At 32.0% G+C, this 25,621-nt stretch overlaps 1 protein-coding gene across 3 annotated transcripts in view; it reads right to left on the bottom strand.

The window, feature by feature from the left end:
- The window catches only part of LOC148599664 (retinoic acid receptor alpha-like), a 153,676-nt gene that overhangs the window by 65,458 nt on the left and 62,597 nt on the right, over window positions 1-25,621 (bottom strand). Inside the window, exon 1 of one of the 3 annotated variants that reach the window (XM_088557183.1) lies at window positions 13,525-13,647. The exons of the other annotated variants lie outside the window; for them this stretch is intronic. The gene's annotated coding sequence lies outside the window, so the exon portion shown is untranslated. Of the gene's footprint in view, window positions 1-13,524; window positions 13,648-25,621 lie in introns of those variants that run through there. 3 annotated transcript variants of the gene reach the window in all.

The following is a 25,621-nucleotide window of genomic DNA, read 5'->3' as shown; positions in this document are numbered from 1 at the left end:
AACTTATAAAATTGTAAAAAAACAGAAACTGGAAGAAATGTGCTAAAAAAATGTTTACCATCCCTTATATTGAAACGAATTAAGTTGGAAGTTGATGCCTGAAGTAGAAAAAATATGGTCACATTGTACATCCAATAATGTTGAAACTTATCATAATACACCATCAAATTATTCTCATAAAGGGCTTATAAAATTATAGCTGACAAAAACTGCTACACTATGACATGACAGGCAATGAAAACCTGATGATTATTAAAAATCTAAAACTCTGTGCATATAGCATTTCATGTTCATGCAGCCTACCAAATTGCAAATCATTCCTTTGAAGGAATCTGAGGTATATGAACTAATGAAAACAAGAAATATGCAAACCTATAACCACTAGTGGTACCTCAGGATCGCAACATTAGTATATATGGTCAAATTGGAACCTGAGTCGTCAAACAGGAAATTGTTTTCACTCATGCTTCAAATCAAATCAAAATATGACAGGCTTATATAAAGCTTGTTTTTAAAATATTAAGTGGCTGGGACAAGTGGTTGAAGAGGAAATTAAAAAAAAAGTTTGATGGACAGACTAACAGATTAGGGTAATACAGCATACCTCTTTCTTTCATAGGAGGGAAATACTTGAGGAAATTATGTTCATAAGTGTATCCAGCAGTGAAAATTCTGATTGACTAAGACAGAGCATAAAACAACAATGCATTTTCAGCATACACTACAACTCCAAACATGATACATCCTTTGTGTATACAGTCAACATACCTGTTAACCTTTGAAATAGTTCATGTGGGAAATTCCCATCTATCCCTTCCATTAACAATGTCTCATGTGATAGATTTCTATGTAAAAAGAATTTACTTATATAAATTTATTTAATATTTTTCACAGAAAATATAGTAATTTTAATCAAAAAAGTTAAACAAATCTTACATTTTTTCATGTGTAAACCAAGCACTATTTCTTTCAGTCTGAAAGAGCATCTGATGAGACAGGTTTAATAGTACAATGTAAAGAATTAACTTTTTGGCACTATTCTAATCTTACCAGCAACTGACCTCGAGTTTGTTTTTGATGAGTAAATGAAAGCTATATGGTGTAATCTAATGACTATTTGATCTTGAAAGATATCAAACAGATGAACATCATCAAACTCTCTATACAGGTATAGCAGGGAAAGATAGACAAAGGTTAAAGTTCAGGGAAGGTCATCCATGGCTTGGCTTTAAAGCTGGTAGGTGGTATACTATTTCTACAAATATATATTTCCTACTGGACTTCAATTTTGTTTAAAAATTTTAAAATTGAATTTAGCAATTCTGGAGACTTAAAAATGGTAAAGTTTGGGTTGGATTCTGGTACATAGAATTTTTTTACAGGCTTTAGCTACTATCACTTTAAGTATCAGGTTACGTGTCTTGAACTGTTTATTTTTTAGCAGCTGGTTAACTTCAATATCCAGTAACCCATCTAGACAAATGCCAATCAGATATATTTTTATTCCATTTTATCATTTTGTCTATTAATAGACAATGGTTCCAGAAACACAGAATGAGTAATTTTTGGCCTTGGGCCATTTGTTTTCTGACAGCTGATTCACTTCAACTTCCTGTATCTCTCAACAGAAGCTAATGCCCATCTGTTTGTTATCTTTTACTCAGAATGTTGAATATATTATACCATCAAGTTATCACTTGCCCATCAAAAAACAATTTCAGGGTCAGTTACTTCAATTTCAATGTTCCTATATCTTTTTATAGAAGGGCGTTTTCATTTACTTACCAGATAAAGTGTTTGAGCATTTCAAAAAAAGCTTTTTTATTAAAAATATGAAAGTTAGGTCACAATAAATTTATCTTATATTCTTCAGATATCATTAAATTGAATAAGATAAAGCTAATTGGCCCGCTTTTAATTTCATGCCTTTCTCCAAAAATTCATTTCTGAGGGTATGAAAGGGTTTTACATTTATTCTTTCATCAAATTGTAGTGTTTGTCTTTAATTCAAATTATAATTAACAACTTTTGCATGACTGTGCATCGTTTAGAGTAAAAGCTATACAAAAAACTGAGTTCTTAGCCATAATTTTTATATGAACAAAAATCTAATTAGAGAATGAAAATTCTTGAAAATATACAAATCTCCATTTAGTGATCTAACACTTCCATGAAATTTTATGAGAATGATCCAATCAGTGATAGAAGGGGAAACGACAGACAGACAGACAGACAGACACACAGAGGGACAGACAGACTTTTCTTATTTATAAAACAAAACTGAGGGCAAGTACATATCTACTTTGGTCCCATGCTTGGGTTTGTTCAAAGAAAAGGTTGTTAGTATTCACATCCATCAGAAGATGTTTTTAATGTCACAAATATCTTATAAACCTCTTCAATTTCAGTATGAAACCTTAACACAATGAACAACTTCAAAAACCAAATATAATTCACACCAGTTTTATTGCCCAGTCAATGCAATTATTGTGTCAAAAATTAATTATTGATATATATCTATAGCTAAATCTGTGTCTACCCCATGTGGTGGCCCCTTAACACCTATAATCACATTACAATTTTCTTGTGAAAAGCTACAGAAAAGCAATATAACATCCATACTAATGTGTTTCCCAGAGAAGATTGGATTGTACCTAGCACAGATGCTTATTCAATAGGAAAGAATAAGAGGGGTGGCATGACCTGGTCATTTTTGTCATAGGAAGGGGGTCCAAAAGGGGAAACTGAGCAAAAATGTCATTTTCTGGACATAGGAATGGGTCCGAAGGGAGGACTTCACTGAAAAGTCATTGAAAGGGTGTCTGAAGGAGATGTAGTAACTTCAGATTTTATTTTTGCTTATAGCATTTTACAGTTCTTACTGTAGCTAGATTCATGAGAGAAAGTGTTGTTCATGCCAAGTACATTCCTACTTTTGAAAAACATTCAATGGGAAAGACCTTTCTTAAAAGCCATATAAAAGAACTGCAGGTGTAATTGTTCATGTTGTTTATTGCATAAATCTAAAGAAGCAAAAATTGTGGACGATCATGGTTTCGGAGGAGGGGGCAATGTAACCAAATTTTAAAGTGTTCTCAGAATGGTTTTAGATAAACAATAGGAAACATTTTGTTAATTTTCAAATCTTTCCATTATACATTTGAAATATTATTAGTTGTAACATTCAAAATAAAGTTATTCAAACTTGAACATATCAAATGTAAAGCTATCTTTTATGGAGAAAGACTCTAAAATATGAATGTTTGGGGAACATCTGAAGAATTTGAAGGGAATATCAAATTGCCTATGATATGATTTTACATTAAGCTGGACACATATTACAAATTTCAGGACAGATGGACACAATACATTGCACTGGACAAGGGTGGCATGACCTGGTCACTTGTGGTCAGTTTACAGGGCTCCATAAGGAGATGAACTTGGACAATATATAAGTGCACAGTTAGATTTAAAAATTGATCTATGTTCCATAGCCTGCAGTGACAGATCCAGAATTTTAGGTAAGGGGGGGGGGGGGCAAAAATATTGGGTTATTGCCCCTTTTTTCAATTTACTGTATAGTTCCATGATAGTTATACTAATTTATTATTTACATTTTCCATCTCTCCATGGTGGCCTTTTATTTAAATAAAAACAAAATTATGTCTTAAAATGATCATTATTAAAGTTGCATGATGCCACATTAACCATCTATAATGATACAATAATTCTATCAGTTTTCCACTTAAGAAAGTGATAATGGCAAGGTACACCCACACTACACTGTAATAGAAGCCAGATAGTTGTTGGTGGGCAAATAATTGAGTAAACTTACTGATGAAAGATAGACAGATTAATTATTTGATGTTTAAGATACAGTGCTGAAGAACATAGTCTAATGGTATTTTACATAGAGACTATCACTGATCAAAATGGTTATTGCTTTAGTAAAAACAAAACACCATGGACAGTATAGATTCGATATTTGTTCAAGTTCAAATAGCAGACAGTAAAATAGATGGAGGTAAGCAGGTAATATTAATGTTACTTCGTGAAATATACAGTAAACAAATTTATTTTCATAAGAAATTATTTTCACATTTCAGGATATCAATTTGATATCACTACCAATTGTTGCTGTATAAATTAACATACTATATAATATATATACTTATACTTGAGAAATTAACAAAATTAAATCGATGGCGGTTGTAAGTGGGTTTCCATTGTAGCTCATAAATGTCCTGTAGGATACTAAAAGTACCAATTAATTCACAAATCAGCTCCACAGTGAAAAAAACCTACTTGGATGCATACAGCTCTGTGGTATGAAGGGCATTGAAATAACCTCATTGTGTACATCTAAAATGAAATCTAAACTGAAGTCTGCACTGAACCCAGAAAAAAACTTGAACTCTGTCCTCACTAAACATTCTTGAAAGACCCTTTTAATTAAAAACAATGAATTTGAACCAAATAAACCAAATGTCTGCCTGAACTGAATAAAAAATTTTGTCTGAAAATGAAGTTGGATCACACACACACACACACACGCATGCACGCACGCACGCACACACGCACGAACGCAATCTTATTAACCAAATTATTTAGGATTGCAACTGGTGAATTGCATCCACATCCTGGTTATCTGAACACAATACTTCACACCTACTCATGTCTAATATGCTGAGCTTTCAAAAAACAAGTAAATGTGTTCTAAAGGTGTCTGTCTGTCTGTCTATTTTATTAAGTAGTTCAGTTCTGCCCTAAATGAGCTGTCCTTGATAAAGGAGAACAGGGCACTGTGATCCCCTATCTTTTTAACTGAAGATACATGATGCTAACCCGACAAATCTCCATAGAATAAAAAAGTTTAACACTTTATATAATCCATAAAATGATAGACAGATGGAAAAATAGAGGGAAAAACCAAGGAGTAAGAGAGAAATATAAAGGGAGATAGAGAGAGAGACCAATGAATGGACGGATGGACTGAAAAGCGGACAGACAGAAAGTATTTCAATGCCCCACAGCTGTTCCGGTAGAGATATAGAACAGGTATACATCTAAGTTGGTAAGTTTTATGTATTTACCACCAGCAAATAAGTAATGGCCATAATAATTTGTCATGTTTATACATAACATAGAATAATGTATGTCTCCCTAACATGTTCAAGGTTAAACATATTTCAGATCAGGTTACGGTCAATAGTTTTGGTAATGTAGTTAATGGCAGACTATTTAAGTCAGCTTAGTCTATTGAAAATTCCTCATTCACCAAAGCATAAAAAATTCAAGGATTTGCACCTTAAAAACATTGTTTTCCAATTACAAACTGTAAACAGATAAAATTTTCGTGGATTCTGTCAAAAGATCATATTTGCAAGTTTTAATCTTCAAGGTTTTAAAGACTGATTGGGGATTTATAATGTAAAAAAAAATTCATTTTGTTGGTACTTTTTTCCACTTCTCTGTCCACTATGGAAATAGAAAAAAGTTAGTACACTGCAAAAAATATTACATTAAGGAGGTAGACCTAAGGTAAGGGACACAACTCTTACATATCATTGGAACGTTTGTATTCAGCAGTTTACATCAATCTCATGTAAGCATCAAAGTAACTTGGATTGATTTCATTCTTTTTCAAATGAAAGCTTGATAGGCATTGGTGAAACTGAATATGATACAAACATATCACTGATTTCAAAAGTTATGTCCCTTACCCTAGGTCTACCTCCTTATTAGCATCTTTTCTGTCAAAGTTATGGTACAGGTTAAGTACATGTGCATTCTGGAAAGTTGTATGATCAGCAAACTTTGTTTTCTTGTGGAGGGATTAATAATCTAGTAATAATGTAACCATAAATATGAAAAGAAGAGCCATGACCAGCATTTTTCATGAAGTTGGGAGTTTGAGGTCCTAGGCTTCTAAAAATGGTGGTCAAGTCCTTTCAAAATTATGTAATATACTTCTAAAACTACTAAAGACCAACAAGTCACTATGTGAAAAAAAATGTGAAAAAATAATTTTGGGGTCTGGGAACTGATTGTTTGATTGTTGGGGCTTAACACCGAGCAGCAATATTTCTGCTATATTCAGGCAATCTGGGAACTGAAAACGTTTTTTAACTGTCATGAGTAAATACCTGAATCACATCCATTGACACCGTTTTTTTTCACAATCATGCAGGAATGTTAGAAATTTAGGGTCATATTTCATTAAAATTTTTAATACAATTTTAGGCAATACCTATGATGGACAGAGCTAATTGTGTGCCCTCAAGCTACATTTAGGCTGTATGCATTATATTTGGGTTGCCTTTCTGACTGTCACTATTATGGTTTTCAAATTATTTGCTGTGAATTAAGTTTAAACATACATTTAAATAAAAAAATAAAAATGGTATCCATCCGAGTAATAAAAGACCAAACAGCACCACCACAATTACGCAATATGTCAACAAATTTCGTCATTTACTTCAGAATTTTTTTAGCCATTCATAGTTCTGGTCTTACATTCTCCATTATCCATATATAGAACATCGCTGAAGTTCCAACCACATCAGCATATAAACAGATTCCCTTAAAATACTGCACTTTTTAAGTAATATTTTAAGTAATATATTTCAATTCCAAACAACCTGATATTTGTACCAGGTTTTCAAACCAACGTTACGGTATGACCATAAAATAGAAACAAGAGATGCAGTCAAACCTGTCTTAAGGAGGTAGACATAGGACTCTTACAAATGATGGGAACATTTGTATTCAGCATTTTACATCAACCTCATGAAAGCATCAAAGTAACTTGGATTGATTTCATTCTATGTCAAAAGAAAGTGGTTGCTGAATGCAGGTAGTTGCTAAAAATAGGTAGTTGCTGCACACAGGTGGTTGCTATAAACAAGTTTTTAGCTGTAAATGTACAGTAACGTCACCTGTCCAATCAATGGTAACCCCCCCTTTTTCATGGATTGTTTAACAAATGTGTTAGCCATGTGACCATATTTATACATGTTCGACCATGTCCTCACTTCACCAGACATGACAAACATGTTGCTCCAGGATAACAGTTAAAATGCTGACAACAAGGTCAACTAAAAGATCTAAGTGGGTCATATGTCAAAAGTAAAAAAATAGTCATATGATTTTACATTTGTGACCATGATTGTTTTTGCTATAACTTATGTTGGAAATGAAATAAATATAGTTGTTATGACATTGTATTACGATGTTGTCTTGATCATCAGTAATAAGGAAGAACCTGAAAAAATTAATAGTTAGGCAGATTTACAGCAAGAACAGAAAATTAATGAACAAAGGTGAAAAAAAAGTCATCAAGTGTTTTGTCCATTATCCTACCTATTGTGGACAGAAGGAAGGAAGGAAGGATGGACAGACCAACAGCAGCATATTACTAAAGATCTGCCAAAAGACAAGAGTTTATAAATACACAATGTGCAATTATCAAACATTTTGTTGAAAGCTATTATTTTAGTACCTATGTACTATCAGTGTTCAAATTGTGTTCATTTCTTTAAAGGAGGCCATTGTCAGAGTCTGGTTAACATACCAACATACATGTTTTTGAATAAAAGTATGAAATCTGCCTAATTCTTAGAAGGAGGTAAATTACATAGAAATTCACTGCTTTGTCTACATGATGGCATACAAGCATGTTAATATGATATTTTATTGTACATCCTATTAAATGAATTCACCTAAACCTGATGGTCCTCTGTCACTGACAGAATCAATTAACAGAAATATTGAAATGGTGATGACTGAGTAACCCCTCCTCAAGACCACATAGCAATGAAGAGAGTATTTAAAAAAAAAAAAAAAAAATATATCCTATCAGTGCACATGCAAGGTCGAATTCAGGCGGGGGTGTGGCGGGCTGTGTCCCCTTAACATTTGCGAAGCATGGGTTGTCAGGGGTAGATTTAGGAGGTTTTAGGTTGAAACTTTAATTTCTCACTAATTTTACCACAAAAGATATCTACATTGCACCCACTCTAGAAGAATATTTCAAAAATTTAACCTCAAAAATTTTTTCGCTCCGCTCGCTGAAATTTTCACTGTGCACCCCCTTAATCTAAAATCCTGGATCTGCCCCTGATCTGGTCCATGCTCCCAGTTTTAGTGGAATCCATGTTGCTCATTTACATTTGTTTCTTTGTACATGTTGGTTTATTCCATAAATTGTATATTTCTTTTCACTGTCATGTTGCTATCTGTAAATTATGTTCCTTTTGAGTACTGTTCAAATCTTTGTTCAAATGTCAAATTTTGGTTCCCATGATTCACCATTCTATTGAAGGGTAATTGTAATACAGTGGAATAACCCATTTTCATGGTTGGGATTTGGTCAAACCACCAATTGAAATTCCAAACAAATTGTAAAATATATAATATCCATTGTTCAAGTATAATGTTCTTCTGAAAACTCTACTAATCAATGAAGTTTTAAATGCAGTGGAAAACTGACTACAACCATAAATAAAAGTTACATTGTATATACAGTAATACATCTCGTTGATTGGTTGATGTAGAAGGTTAATATTCTATAGCTGATATTTTAACCATTTTAAATTGAAAACCATAAGAGGAAAAGAACAATTTCAGGAGGACTTAACACATCCACTAAAGGATTTGATAAGTTTGGACAGCAGACTTTAATTGTTGGAAAATTGATCTTCATTTAGAGTTTACCCATGAAAACCTAAAGTCAATACCCTTACACTGGGGTAGGGTTTTCATTATTGCCAATATATTTACAAAATTAACAAAATCTTCCAACAAAAGGGGGGGTTCCAACCAAGGAAACCCTGGATCTGTCATTGGTGATAAAACTTTCTAAAATGTCAAGATATGGAAAAATGATTGATCTAGTATGAAATGATATAAAAAATAAGGCATCTAATGAGAGACATTAAATGATACCCCTCCATGTTTTTGAGGTAAAAAACAATCTAAAATGGCCCTCATAAACTTTTAAGTAAATAATAATCTCATTGAACTGAAATTCAAACTTGATCTGTATTTTTTTATACCCAATATTGAATAACTAAACAAAGTTTGAATAAGATTCTTCTTTATCTTCTAAAGTTATCATCTGCAAATGATCCAGGAATGGATGGACAGACAGACAGACACACAACATTTCTGAGGGTATCATGTAAAGCTTGCCACTTTGTGTGGCGAGATATGAAAAAGAAAAGAACCCCCAAGTGCTTTATCATAATTCTTTCCTTATTTGACTGACAGAGCCAAAATGCCTAGTAATGAAATTAAAAAAGCCAATATGATATACGCAGATATAAGATTTCACACATTTTAATCAAAAACTATCAATGAGAACATACTAGATATACAGTTTTTATATTTGCATTTAATCACGTATTCGGCTAAGTTAATGGGGATAATATAAAAATCAATACAAAATATTTCTATGTCTCCAGTGAAGAACTCCCTGAAGGTACTCTGAAAGTCTTGAAACAACATTGATTCATTCATAGTATTCAAAAACCTGATAATTTGTAACTCAAATTTTTTTTTAAACATCCTTGACTAATCTTTTAAGTCTTGCAAAGTCCTCACAAGTCCTACATCCTTGTCCTATATCCTCTTTCTATATTTTCAAGGACCACAATTCAAACCAGAGGCAATTATGAGTTCTACACAAGTATTCCATCCTTATAACAACTAATGTAAAGGTAGTAACATTTCTGAACATGTCCCATCTTTTGTTGTTCTTTTTTTCTAGACAATTTTTTTTCTAATGGCAGATGAAGATACCTGTTGATTAATTTCAACCTTTTCCATTGCATTCCAATGAAAACTCTTCATGCACCTTAAATAAATGTCAATTTTAAACCAGGGCCAATACATAATCTACATATATCTCATCCTTAACAAATGATGTAAAGGTGAATGAAATTTCTTAACATATCCCATCCTAAATAGTTGGTGTTTTTTTTCTAAAAAAACATTTTTTTTTTCTAATGGCCTAACATTAGGCAAATGAAGATGTCCTATTAATTAAAGGCAACCTACAAAATCAATTTCATTTATTGCCATTTCATTACTATGGAAACTCTTGAGGCCCCTTTAGACAATTGTGTGACAGCTGCTTGTTCTGATAAACTAGTTTCAGTAGTTAATGTCACAGAGGTACAATATAACTGGTACAACTCATATCAGACATATTTGATGTTAAAAAGCAATACTATTTAATGCGGAGTCTAGCTTGTCTAAAAGATATAATGGGAGAGGAATTCAAGAAAATGGGGTATTGTTTCATGGTCAAGTTTATCTTCTCTAAAAAGGTTCATTGAAGCAAACAGTAGCACAGAGTTAGAGATTGGGAAAAAATGGTGTAAACAAATAGGTATACAGTAACTGAACCGATCCGTGCAACAAAAATTGCAATCGGTCATTGATTAGTTTCCGGTCAGTCATTGATCTGCCAAAAAGATCCATTAAACTGGTGATAGCATCATGTGACCGCAGAGCAGTCAATATATCTTACGGTTTTTGTTGTTTTCTTTGTCAAGTTTACACATATTTACATAATGTAATAGATTTAAACATTAATTGATGCATTCATTTTACATTTATTTTTATTTTAAACAGATCTGCGATCAGATCGGTTACCGGTCATCAGCCATTGATCCGTCAGTGATCAATCAGTCAATGGTCATCGATCTGTCAGCGATCAATCAGTCAACGGTCATTGATCCGTCAAATTGTTGCCCACTTTGGTTCAAGGACTGTAATGATTGCACACATTTCACTTTTTGTCATACCAGGCACTTTATAAAGAAGCTGTCCATGTAGAAACCAGGCAGATACTACGCTATAGGCAAATTAGTAAATTTAATCCTATCATTTTTTTTCTCAAATCAATGTAATGGTAAACTCATAATGTCAAAGAAAAAACAGGAATTTTTCTGTATCAAAAGAGGATTACTCCGAATATATGGTAACTCCAATCAAACTCTTAGGATTTAATGACATCAAATTCAATTAAAATATTATAAAATGTGTTTTTTTAAATAAAAATTCATTTATGGTCTAGAAATTAAAATTTTAAATGCAAATCCAAATATTTTTGAAGATTATGACTGTCATGAAAAATAATCTATTTTTTTTCTTATTAAAGTTCTTTCCAAGACATAAATATACATTTAATTCCATTAAAACACCCTGCTGGATTCTAAAATTCATTTTCAACATGGCTACAGTATTTGATTACTAACAATATGACCATTAATGTATCCCTACTGAATTTTAACATTTGAATTAACCATCAATGTGTCAACTGTCCAATTAGTTCACCTTCTTTCCAGAAGCTTTATTGGATATGCAATAAAACTTATTAACAGAAATTTGATTGGTCAAATTTTATCACAGAGTTTTATAATAAATATCTTTAAAGGACCATATTTTGTAAACTGCTGATCAGTACAAAATGGTTATCACCTAGTTCCAAATATTTGGCCACTTGAAGTTAATTATTAAAATCTCATTCCACTGCATAAGGTGATACTAAAAATTCAATGAATGTAATTGGGAATAAGTTAATTCTAGTGGCAACAGGCATGTGAATAAAAAGTGCCAATAAAATAACATAGAGTGGCAAATCAGGGGGTTGAAACCTCCCTTTTTCTCATAGAAAATTTTTTTGTGGGGTAAAAATTGACTAATATTAGCCTGTAACCCACTTTTCTGGAACAGCCACTAACAATATCAATAAACGAAATCATGTCGACAATACACTTATTGGCAGATAGCAATTAATTGAAGCATTTTAGTTTTTCCATTAATTTATTCATTGGGTGATTGATCAACCATGGTTATTTATTAATTAACAATTCCATTAGTATTACCAATATCACCATGTATAAAATCTTGTCAAACACTTCCATATTTCTTCACTTTAGGTAACTGTCCCTATAAGAATCAGGCAGTGGTTGAAACAAGGCCAGAAATAGCAACCACCACTTTGACAATGTAACTATTGTACCATCATAACCAAGAAATAAAAACAAGATGTTCTCTATTTTGATAAAATGATTTGTAATGTCATTGAAATGCACTGCAAATGAACTGCGTGCAGATAACTCAAAAACCTAATTTATCTACCAATCTAATGAAAAGTTTTCAAAGATCTCCAGTGATGCAAAGGTTTCAAATCAGTGAAAGTAAATAGTCAGGTCAGTTGTTTTTTTACAACATGTTTAAAAATTTTTTCCATCTCGCCTACTTCTTACAAAGATAAGTACTTGAAAATTGTACAAATTTATTGAAGAAATGACATAAATATTTTCTAACTATGAAGAAATATCCTCAAATCACAACATAAGCTATTTCAAATACACAGAAAACATACTACATGTAGGTCCTCAGAAAAGGTAGTCAATACAACAGTCGGTCCTCAGAAAAGGCAATCAATACAACAGTCGGTCCTCAGAAAAGGCAGTCAATACAACAGTAGGTCCTCAGAAAAGCCAGTCCCTACAACAGTTGGTCCTCAGAAAAGCCAGTCCCTACAACTCTCATGTTTTTTTTTAATATTGATAAGTTGGGTTATCCAACTGAAAAAAAAAAAATGCCTTGCAGAGTCGGACAAAATATGGACGATTCTTAGGGATAAAAGTAATGTCAGAGTGTCACACAACAAAATCTTGCCTATGATATGATAGGCGAAATTTACATCCAATCAGAAAACATGTAAATTTCCGAATTAAATTGTTCTTAATTAATCAAAGAACAATTATTTCCATTCAATCCTATAAGTCCAGAACTATGTTCTATTTGTAGTCAGATAACATACTTCAAGACCTCACATAAACTTGTCAAACAACTGCATAAATTTATTTTTAAACTAATGTCTAATTAAAAATATTGTTAAAAATATCTTACAACAAATTAGGCACCTATGGTAATAAAATATGCCATTTGTTTCATAAATATGCACTATATAGTAATTCTAATAAATAAAAAATCAAAAAAAAAAAAAAAAAAAAAAAAAAAAAAGAACAGAACAGAAAAAGAAAAAAAAGAACAAAATAAAAACCATCTGTTAAGAAAGAATATTTTTTTTACATCTTGTAATCACTAAAGTTAAAAAAGTATACCATGACTGACAGTAAATTAACTAGGCAGGCCCATAGCTGAGGCCAAATTGAAGTGTAGGCAAAATTACGGCAGGGGATCTGGGGGCTAAACCCCCCCCCCCCCGAAGCTCCATGGAAATAGGGTTTTAGAGCATCATTTATACCTCTCCTGGATGTATTTTATCTCCAAAAAAAAATAAATAAATAAATAAAATAAAATAAAAAAAAAAATTGGCAAAATTAAGTGCTGGCAAAAGCTTTTTTGCCTAACGGCAGCTACGCGCCTGCTAGTGCTAGGAATAAAAAATAACATACAATAAAAAAATAATTAAAAATGTTAAATTAGTTACACTCTACCAGCTTTAACGGAAAAAAATATTTGGGAAATAAAGTTCCTTACCTTAAAAGTATCTTTCAAAAACAATTTCACTTCCTCAATTTACTACTAATAAATCCAAAAAAAAAAACTTCTAAAACAAAACTCAACAAGTATGTGTTGGTTTGTAAAGTACACTGGCTCATCCGAACCACAATATCAGAAATGAACAATTCTATTTTTAGAGACGGTTAACAAACTATTTCTACCTTGAGTCATTAAACAACACGGTCAGACTAACTGAAGGTCTTTTGCCCTAGATTGACCGCTGTATGACCCCTTATTATTACATCACTGTATAAACTAAGGGGCTCCCCACAGGGTTTTGACTTTCTTATTGGATTTTTTAATCCGATATGAGGTGAAAAATATATCAGAGTAGTTGCAGTTTTCTGATTTTACCCATAAATGAAAAAAAAATTAAATGAAGTCTAGTTACTGACAAAATTGGGTCAAGTTTAGTATGTCAAATTTCTAGTACAAACAGGTCAAATAACTAGGGCTTGTCTACATTCCAGGTGCTATTTAGTCTTATGAAGCAATAAAACAAGTCGGAAAAGATAAATTATATGCATTTTGACCAAGGTATATTTTAGACATTACATAAGGATAGAACACTGTTAGTTGCAGGTGCTGATTTAAAAAAAGGGGGTGGTGATCCAGTGGGTTTATATTTTCTTTAAGTTCTTTTCCTTACAGGATGTTAGCAATTACAAAATTAAAACAAAAAATAGGCAAATTTGACCCCCCCAAAAAAAACAAAACCAAAAAAAAAAACCAAAAAAACTCCAATTTAAGCCCCAAAATGACAAAAAATAGCAAATTTTAGCCAAAACAAAAATGGCAGAAAATAACATTATGATCATACCTTACAATTTTCTATGCTTTGGGATTCTGCTTCTTGGAAGTTCTTTACACTGCCCTCAAATCTGGACATAGAAACACTCTTGATATTGCAAAGGCAATTATACAAAAAATAATATCCCAAATACATGTCGTAACTTTTATCATCTTGGCCAACTCCCTGTCATGGAGAGGCATGAACATCAGATACAAAAAAAAAATCATTTATAGCTTTGAGTAACACACCATCAATTTTAATACTGATTAAGGTGGGAAGGGCTTGGATTTGGTAATAAAATGGTTAGTGTCAACCACATTTTATTATTATGGATCCCCCTTTTTCATGAAGGATTGAGGCACCACTATTGCATAACTATGTTGTATACCTTAGCTACTGACCTTCATCCATAACTATAATGTAGTAAAGTCTAAAACAGTCTCTTCTAATCTTTAAGATTATGTTTTTTCTCCTTTGTCTACCCTGGAAGTGACATTTTATTGGCAACTTGGTGGGTATTTTTTTTTAGCAGAGGACACTAATCCTAATCGTGCACCTGGTCCATGTTCCAAGATTTTAGTGGAGTAGGTGTTGCTATTTCACTTCTGTTTCTTTCTCTATGTTATCATGGTTATTTCATGTTCTCTGCTGAGTTTGTCTATTTTTCACGTCTGGTCTTTATCCTTGGGAATATATTCTTTTGATTACTTCTCTAATTTTACTTCCCTTGATAACACTCTCACAGATATTTGCAAAAAAAAATCATTCCATGTACATCCTAAAAATTGTAGCCCATCCAGTAGACATAGGAAAGGTTTAAAATTAGTTGAGAAGCATTCAGGTCAAAAAGGAAGATGATCAAAAGATCATTACATAACCAGTTATAATATTATGGGATCTGTAAAGAGAAGGGGAGGTTAATTGCAGATCAACATATTCTGTAGTAGGCCAGGTGTATTAATCAATTAAATCAGGGTAGCATTGTAAAGGAGCAACCAATAAATTTTTAGTATTTTCATTAATGGAGTGTATCAGAACGAGTAAAAAGACAAGAATTTCTCTAATGAGCGAAAGATAAAAAAATAACCCAATCTTTGATCTATGAGTATAAGTACCTGTTTTTTTGTTGAAAACATATATATTTTGTTCACTTCTCCTAAAGAAAGCCACCATTTCTGGAAACATAGCACATACTGGTGTCAAATTTTCTCATGCCTTTGCTCTTTTTATGCTTATGATACTGCCATTTATAAAATATTTCATTAGTAAAGAGAACCAGTTAAGAAAAGCTTGGACCTACAAAGGCCTTTCTTGAAGAAAGTTTAAATTTCCCAGTTAATTTTCATTTGAGTTATTAATGACCTACTCAACTCCCTGAAGTTAATTATATTACACACTGTAAACCATATTCCTTACTCAAGGAGAATGTACATGAATAAACATCATCAAACAAGTTGTCTTGTTAGTGCACAAAGATCATGAGTTAAGTACTGGAATTTGTATGAATCAGGCAAAATTGAAAAATAATGAATCATGCTCAGAAAAAACACATGAATTTGAAGATGTGGGCACATTAGTTTATGGTCTTTTAAAGATGAATTGACAGTAAGTTAGTCTTAGAAGTGTCGGAGGATGCAGAAAAGATGAATTCAAATTTAGAATAGAAAGATAGGGGAAAGTTACCTCATGTTGATAATGAAATTGCAATGCATTTCATATAATTTATACCTCATATTACAGACACTAAAAAATATAACGGAATGCCATTACTGAATTTCAGAAAACACTGAATAAGATTTCATGGAAAGACTTGTGATTTTTATCTCACCATGATTCACTCACTGCCTGATTCTTACAGAGAATACCACATAATGCCAAGACAGATAAAAAGAAATAAGAAAAACAGAATCATACATGGCCTTTCCTATCAAACTACATTTTTAAATTCTTGATTGTAAAATTTTGATTTTAAAAGACTCTGCAAGCCTTGGGTTTTAAATTGAAAAAATTAACAACATCAAGCATAGAAATATTGTTATACACAGCATGTAGTGTAAGGGTTTTATATTTCTCTATCTTATGTCAAATCATCAGATCTGGATACTAGATAATTCTCACATATTAAGAATTTTTTGGTGAAAAATACTAGATAATTCAACTCGAACATAAAAAATTTACTTTAACAAAAGAAAATCTCCAATATGAGACAGTGTTGATGGGGAAGAACCTTCCACATGAATAGTTCCAAAGGTTAACAAGTACTACTTCAACCTTCAACAAGCAGCAGTACAGAACACTCCCCACCAATTTTTACTAAAGTAATAATATAAGGCAATGGGGGTGACCTTGTCTTACATCCCCATTTAAATAAGAATACTTATTTTTTTATGCAAGAAATCTTTATTTTTTTACAAACTCTACCCTAACAAATTTTTTGTATTGTTTTGTTTGGCCTTTATTCCTACATACACCCCCATCCTGAAATCCTTAATTGGCATATGTATTCTTGAGAGGTTCACAAATTAGAAGTAATTAATTACCAAATTCATTATAAATATTTTCTAAAAAATTTCATCATTTTTTCAAATTAAATTTGAATTAAGAGATTGGCAGAATGATATTGTGTATCATCAGTGAAATCAAATAAAAAATATGTCACAAGAAAAAATAAATATGACAGATATAAGTCGGAGTGTAAAGTCCATAATTTATTTCACATGTGAAATATCAAAAATTGTTACTTGGGAAACATTCAAAAATTTACTGCTATCATGTTTTTTCTTTTTTTTTTTATGCCAAAATGTATTACATATCACTGATTCCTCAAGCATTTTTGTTACTACATGAAATACAACATTTTACCCAGAAGTGGTACATCAACCAACGTACTAAAAAAAAGGTCACGAATACATTATACTAACTAAACCAAACCTCCGTCCGACCAAAACTTTAAAAAAACATTTTGATGGACAAACATAACACTCCTCAGCCAGAAACCAGATCTCCTCACAAATTCCTTTTGCAGCAACATGCAAGAAAATAAAACATTTGTTGACCTTTCAGCAAAATCCCCAAGGACAGTACAGGTCATTGTCCATTGCAAACACTCATTTATCTGCAGTGACTATTTAGAAAACAAATTTGTTCAAGGTCGCCATATATGCACAAGGACACTTTATTACCTTATTAAGAGATGTCATATTTGTGGACATTTATCACTTTTTATAAATATATAACTGGTATTAAGACAGATTAGCTAGCTAAATTCATAAAATGAGATGTATACAAGTAAAAAAAGTCTTCTCTTCTTTTAAAAAAATCATAGAGGATTTTAGAAGAAACCAAGCATACACATTTAAACAGTTGGCCAACTAAAATTTATGAGAGCCACCATGAGTAAAAAATTCAATACTATTGACAATAACATCTTTTATCTGTTATTATCTTGAACTTTATGAATCTCTACACTTTATATATCTTGATCTTTCTACCTGTACGGACTCTGTATTGCATAGTTTATAGCAAAGATGTACAAGTCAAAGGGAATTTATAGAAGTCAATACCTAACTACAGTTTTATTTGGACTCTGAGCCTGTAGAAGTATTACCCTTCATAAGAATTAGACAAATGTAACCTTGCATAATACTGTGAAAGTACTTTTATTTGTGGACACTAATTTTTGTGGATTTAAGTAAAAACATAAGATTGTGGATTCTTGAGTTTGTTGTTTTTAGGTTTTCAGTATTCACATCAATAGAAATTTCCTATTCCTTGGGTACCAAATTTCGTGCTTTGGCTTACCCACAAAAACTACAAAAATTTAAACCCCACGATCAATAGTACTTTCGCAGTACATTGATGCCATTTAAAGTTTCATTAAAACCCATTGAATAGTTTGAGAGGAGTTAATACAATGTATTGTCACCGATATAAGGTCTCACAAACCACTTCCGGGTCAAATGGATACCCCCCTATGTAGTACCAAAAACACACTGAACCTAGACATATGCATTGTAAGTGCATTATTTGTGTGTATTATGATTAAAAGTAGTCAAAATGAAGCTGAGAATGTGTACTTTAAAATCATATATGTAATTAACTACAAAAGTGTATGAATATTGTTTACATGTGTGAGTAATTTGCCTCCATGCTGTCAGTTAGCAGAACAGGTAAAAATGTGGATTTTCAGTATTATTTATTCAAGTAAATTTTGTGAAGAATTTCTACTATCATCGTACCATTAGCATAATGATTTTGGAAGCCTTTTTTCCCAAGCTTCGCAATGGTATGCAACTTTAAGATGTCATTTGTCCTGGGAATTCACAGTGAGACTTTGAAAATTACTTTTTTAACATGTAAAGTAATGGAAACGTTAGAAGTGGTTAGTGAGACCGTAAATTAAATTATGGCATAATTCAGAGAAATGCATAATTTGAGGAAAATTGCCTTTCCTGGTCATTATTTCCATTTTCCCATAAAATCAGTATAGTGATATTGGTAATCTGGCTATATTTCAAGAGGTGCATTGTGCAAGGTATTTTAAAAAAACAACATAGCAACAAGATTTTTATCAGTAACAGTGACTCATAACTTGGCGTCATCCATGAAATACACAACGTCACTGCTTCGGATATTCAAAGTACTCAAATAGTCACACAGCACAGACTTAAAATCACACAGTAATAAAATAGGTATGATATAAATTGTTGAAATCTGTTCTTTTTTCATAATGATAAATGATATTTGCTATTACAACTTCTTGAATTATCATAGGTATCACTTTGGTGTGACAAGTTAGTTAAAATTGTAATTTTTTAGTAATTTAGGGAAAATATCACTGAGGGGCATGATATAAAAATGACCATTTCTTTGTAGTCCTATGTCTGATTTTGATAGTTTTGGTCTTATTAGACTCACAATACCACAAGCTTTCATAAAATGTAAAAAAAGAAAAACATAAAAACTCATAAAATGTTTTTAAGATATAAATCCTGGACATGGGAAGGTTTATTTACCAACTACATGCTCTTCAGGAGTGAGGCACTCATTTAAGAATAATTATTGAATCAAATATAATGCTCCATGGAAAGCAGCCTGGTATGACTGCAGAGATCCAAAAATGAAATGTGGACTGTATAATTAGGCTTGATATAACAAAAAAAAAAAAGGAACTGTAAAGAGAATGTATAATAAAATGTTTGTATTTGGTCCCTAATTATTCAATGCTATAGGCTTTAACCTAAAAAGTAAATAAAAACTTTTTCGTTTTGGTATGGAAAATGTTTACTAAGAAATGTCAACTAATACTAAAATTATTGCCCTCCCCCAAAAAAAAACAAGTGCATGTGGATAATTGTAAAAGTGGTACACAATACTTTATTTTACAATTTCACTATTCAAGCTATCAAAAATTAATCTGAAAACAGATTCTTTTCCGAATTTAAAGAGGAAGGGCATACCCAACGTTGGCTCCAATAAGAATTTGAATGTCATACATATCAGAAACTAACAAATAACATATATTGGCCTCAAGTCACGTTGTAAAATTGTATCAACATGATGCCTTTAAGTCAAGTATAGATTAAGTTACTTTAGAAAGCAAGAGGATTTGTTGAAGACGTATCAAAACAAAAAACAACACTAAGTCTGTTTTATCCCTTCCTGAAGAGACAAATAGTATTACCACAGCATTATAACATTACGGCTTAAACATACTTAACATTAATGAGTACAAGTCTTTCTGTTCACATAGTAAAGTGCAACCTGTCTAAACCAAACTCTGGATAACATGGAAATCTGTCTAAACCATACTCTGGATAAACTGGAAATCTGTGTAAACCATACTCTGGATAAACTATAAATTTGTCTAAACCATACTCTGGATAAACTGGAAATCTGTCTAAACCAAACTCTGGATAAACCAGAAATCTATCTAAACCAAACTCTGGATAAACTATAAATTTGTCTAAACCATACTCTGGATAAACTGGAAATCTGTCTAAACCAAACTCTGGATAAACTGGAAACCTGTCTAAACCAAACCCTTGATGAACTGGAAACTGGCCTAAACAAAACCCTGGATAAACTGGAAACCTGTCTAAATCAAACTGGATAAACTGGAAATCTGTCTTATCCACACACTTGCCTTAATTGAAATGAAACTTTCAGGCCAAAAAGGTTTTGGTTTAGAAAAGTTTCTCTGTTTTTTAGCGAGTCACAAAAAAATAATTTTTTAAGATTATAATTAGGCACAAATCATTTATTTTTTGAAGGGGGGACTGGGATTTTTTCTTAAAGTTTCGTGCAAGTGCAAAAAAATTATTTTTCAGCAGCAGCCACAGTTAGAACTTTTATTTAAAAATCTACATTGTCTAGTTTTGTGGGAAATATTGATTTATCAGAATTTCTGGATCTGCTATTGCATCCCAAACTTGTATAAAAACTTGATTGTAATCTTGACATTGTACAACAATATTCTACTTTGCATAAATGTACACAATGTGTCTTAGAAAAGGATCAGTAACTTTTAACTCATTCAATGAAAACAATGAAACAACAAAAATGGAGAACAATCAGGTTTTTTTTTTCTCCAACCTAATCTTTTGTTGTTTTTCAGTAAAATCTTCAGGATATTTGAAACAAAGAATTAGTACTAAATTATTGAAAATCTTCAGGATATTTGAAACAAAGAATTAGTACTAAATTATTGATCAGAAGACTCAAAAGAACGAAATTTATTGTACAAAGCATTGTTTACATGATTACAGATTAAAACCTGAAATTCCCAGCCTGAGAGTAAAGACATTATTATATAGCAGTTCTTTCATTTTTTTTTACTTTCAAAGTCAAAATTGGATGAGATCCATGGCACATCCTCCTTCATAGTTGATATATTTCAGTAAGAAAAAAAAAACTAAAAAAAACTGAGCAAAGCACACTAAAGGATGCATTAATGTACCCTCTCCCCCCGAATGAAATGATATGGTCAACCTATTTATAAAAATCGTCAAACAAGATTTCCTCCAAATCTGAAATCATAGTCCATAATATGGCATAGGTATACTGTATATATAAATTCCTGGAAAAACATCGTCTCTGTAATAAGTAACTGCAGAAAAAACTGTAATGAAAAAGAGCCAGACAGACAGACATACAGACAGACAAAGGACACCATGACCACCATATTCATATTGCTTTTATAGTGATGGTATCAAACATGTGAACAATCACCAGTTAAATGGATTGATTTGAAGGATCGATGACTGATCAGAAACTGATCGATGACAGATCACAATAGTTGCACGGATTGGTTAAGTTACTGTATTTAAAGTAACTCTTTATAATACCCTTAAAAGTAAAACTGTAAACATCTTTAAAAATATCACCCACAATTTGGATTTTACCACAAAAAATCAGTAATGAAACTGTTAAAAAATCTTTCTTGGCCTAACTACTTCACAGCATTAAATCTCCTAGTAAAATGTTCTGACAAGATTGCTACAAGTCAAGAGTGTTAGAGTTACACAAGAACAAGAAAAAGGAGATTTGTTCCATGGAGAATTGGATAGAAAGTCATCTGATCAATTAAGTCTCTTCAAAACACAAAAATGGTGTATCAATAAACATTCGTAAGATTGTTTTTTTTTCATCTGCTCAAAGTCATTCAATTGATTAGTGCTAAAAACAAGACCAAGCCTGGGTGCATATAACTGAAAAAAAATGTATTGTCACCAGAGAATAATACTTGTAGTAACTTCTAAGATAATTCAATCATAGTCACAATTAGTCAATATAAGGTCATATTTTCAGATTTTTCAAGGGTTGGTTTAGAAATGTTTCCAGATTTTTCAAGGGTTGGTTTAGACAGGTTCTCAGATTTTCATGGTTTGGTTTGGACAGGTTTTAAGATTTTCAGGGATTGCTTTAGACAGGTTTCAATGAAGTAGAATTTATCATTTTTTTAACTGAACCATCCTTTGCTCCATTCTAAAGTTGTCAGTGTATGGTATTATTATAAGAAAGTAATGGCATCACTGTCGAAAAAATATTGTAATGACAAGATTTACGTTCATTACAATGTTTACCACCACCATTAGCAGTAACAGTGGTCCAGTAGTCCTGTGCCTACCAAATTTGAGAAAGGATCAACTACTTTGAAATTTTTACTTGTAGTCCTTTGGGATACCTTAATTTATTAGTCCCAAGGACAGAACCACAAAACAATTTTGAGAAAAGTTAGTGTCAAACCCTGAAATCTGGGTTTATGTCTACAGTCATTACCTTAGTTGTACCTGTCCTTACTGGTATTTAGTCAGCAAGTTACCAAGAAAATCTTTTGTATTTATGAATAATAATACTGTTAACATACTAATTTTTGTTATTTTTGTGGTGACCTGATAAACTGAAGAAATAGTACATGTTAAATTATTTTTAACACTATTTAACGCTAATATGTTTGAAACAGTGAAAATTGATATCTTTGAATATCTTTACTTGATAGCGTCAGTGAAAATAAGCAGCCGTGAAAATTGATACCTGTGAATATGTTCACTTGACAGCATCGGTCAAAATAAGTAACTGTGAAAATTAATACATTCACAGTATTCTATTATTTATTCTGGTATGTCATCATAGTCAACACAATAGAACTTAATTTGGAAAAATAAGAGACTCTCAAGCACCAGAATCTCTCACCTGGGTTCATAGCTTTAAGCACAGGACCCTTACCCTACCAGTGCACCTTGTCCATGCTCCCAGTTTTTAGTGGAGTCTGAGTTGCACATTTGCTTTTGTTACTTTGTATGTATTATTTTTGTTACTTTATATTCTTTGTTGTGTGTGTCAGTTTTCCATGTCTGGTCTATGTCTGGATTACATTCTTTTGATTACTGCTAGAACCTTGGTTCCCTTGATTAACTCTTTTAAAAGTTAAATGCATATGTAGCAAAACCTAAAAATGGTCAAACATCTTTGACCAAATTTGCACAGATGATACATGTGTTTGTCATGACACTGAACATTTAAACATTAACCATCATTCTACTTATGTTAATTGAATAACATGGCATTAAAAGAGCAAAAATACATTAAAAAATGCAATCAAAAGATTTTCCCCAAATTTGCACCAATCAAAGATCTTCACATATTTCAACATCTACATTTTAATTTACATTACTCATCAATCTGCTATTGTTTTGTAAACAACAGGCAAAACTGGAAATATGACCAAAAACAACACTTTCCTAGAATGTATCAACATAGTTTTCTGAAATAGATATTGATGTACAAAAAAATGACTGCTGGCCACTCTGCTACTCACAGGGTAGGCTGCAGCTGGCCCTAAAACATCATTATACACAGGCACAGTGAAAGAGTTGCCCCCTACATACTGAAATAACATAAAAAATAAACTGAAGGTGAAAACAGAAAAGATAAACAGAAGCCTGAAATTCCAGACTTGGGACAGGTGCAAAAATAAAGGGCAGTACTTTGGTGAGATCACAACCCTCCCCTTTAAAATATGGCCACTGTGGAAAAAAATATTACACAATTAAGCACACCTAAAATCAGGTCAAAAAGGTCTGAATCCCTTGTTACCACGGAATGTAAATTACGCAAATAAATAACTTGTACCCATGCTTATTTTTTAAACGAAACATAAAAGAGGTAATGCTAGGGTAAGGGACATAAATCTTACAAATCATTGATTTCATTCTGTTTCAAATGAAAGTTTGATAGACTTTGGTGAAATTGAATTTGATACAAACATATCGCTGATTTCAAGAGTTATGTTCCTTATCCTAGGTCTACCTCCTTAAATAAGATAGACCAGATTTATAAAATGGTTCATATAATCATTGAGTTCTGATATTGACCCAGGCTAGGAGCAGATCCAGCATTGGTCTCAGTCTTGTATTCTTTGCCCCATAGGCTTCTATAGTATCTCTTAAATTTTCACAATTTAAAAAAAAATAGACATGGAGTTTCAATCTAACTTTAGACCATGTTTTTCAATTAAGGAAATGTCAAAAATAATTTTTAGGTCCATTTTAGAAAAAAAGGCACGAACATTGGTACACCAGGACAGGTCAAACTAAAAATAGACTTTTCTACTTTCACTTTTATTTTGAGTTCAAAAAATAGACCCCTTTAGGATATGTAAGTCTCGTCACGTGACTCAGTGATTTCATAAGAATGGGTCCTCATCTAACCATTCAAATGCATAGAGATTCGTCATTAACATAGCATTGAGTTCAATGTTAAAAGCAAAAATATTTTTGTGAAAAAATACTGATAAAAAATGACAAACATCTAATTCTACTGAATAAAAATGTTAAGAAAAGCATAGAAAGAGAAGATTTTGCATTGTGATACAGGGTTTTAATTTCTTGGAAGTGAACAATAAAATGCAGACTGGCCTTCGGATTTCAATACGTTCTACATCTAAAATTTAGGAAGGAAAACTGAAACTGGAACGAGACTTACAAACCCTTTTCTGAAGCATTATTTTTCATGAAAATACTGGTTTTCCTCAAAAACAAGTTTTTTGCGTCATAGCTTGACATTTACCCTGTACTTTTAATGGAAAATGATAGTCATTTGCCAAGAAACAAAAACAGGAAAAGGCAACAAGGAAGCGCACTATACTTTTTAGCCTCCATGTTTTGACGTACACACGTTCATGAATATGTAATACAAGACTGATACCTATTACAGGATAGAGGTAGCATAAATAAAATTAAATTTCTTGTAAAGGGAGACAAGATCACATGTGAGTGTAGAACTTATGAAAAATCACAATTTTAAGCAAATAAAAAATATTTTTTATATATGAAAAAGGGGTATACAACTGGCATGTCTTTTGTGGATCCATGCAAGCGGACATGACAGATGTCTCCAGCATACCCTACTGCTGCAACTGCTTATTTAAACTCCTATAATTTTCATCTTTTTGTAGTTTTTTAATTGGATATTATTTCTTGTTTTCATTAAGTAGCACGCCAGCTAAGTATCATGCAAAATGTGATTCATGGGTAAAAAGCCTACATATTTTTATTTTTGATATTTGTTTGAAATGTCATAGTAAACAGAAATTAACATGTGGTTTTTCATATAACCCGTGCTCTTAGGAGATAAAAATTATATAGAATGCACTGTAGATTTCAAAATTAAGGGAGATAACTCTGTAAATGGCACTCAAATACAATAGAATCTACTGGATTTTCAATGTGGATTATCTCCTAAGAGCAGGCAGATTTGAATGAATAATTACACATTTCA

This window comes from Perna viridis, chromosome 13, assembly GCF_037379345.1.
Source record: "Perna viridis isolate PV_CMFRI_1.1 ecotype Kerala chromosome 13, ASM3737934v1, whole genome shotgun sequence".
NCBI lineage: Eukaryota > Metazoa > Mollusca > Bivalvia > Mytilida > Mytilidae > Perna > Perna viridis.
This window is presented reverse-complemented; position numbering and strand designations above follow the sequence as displayed.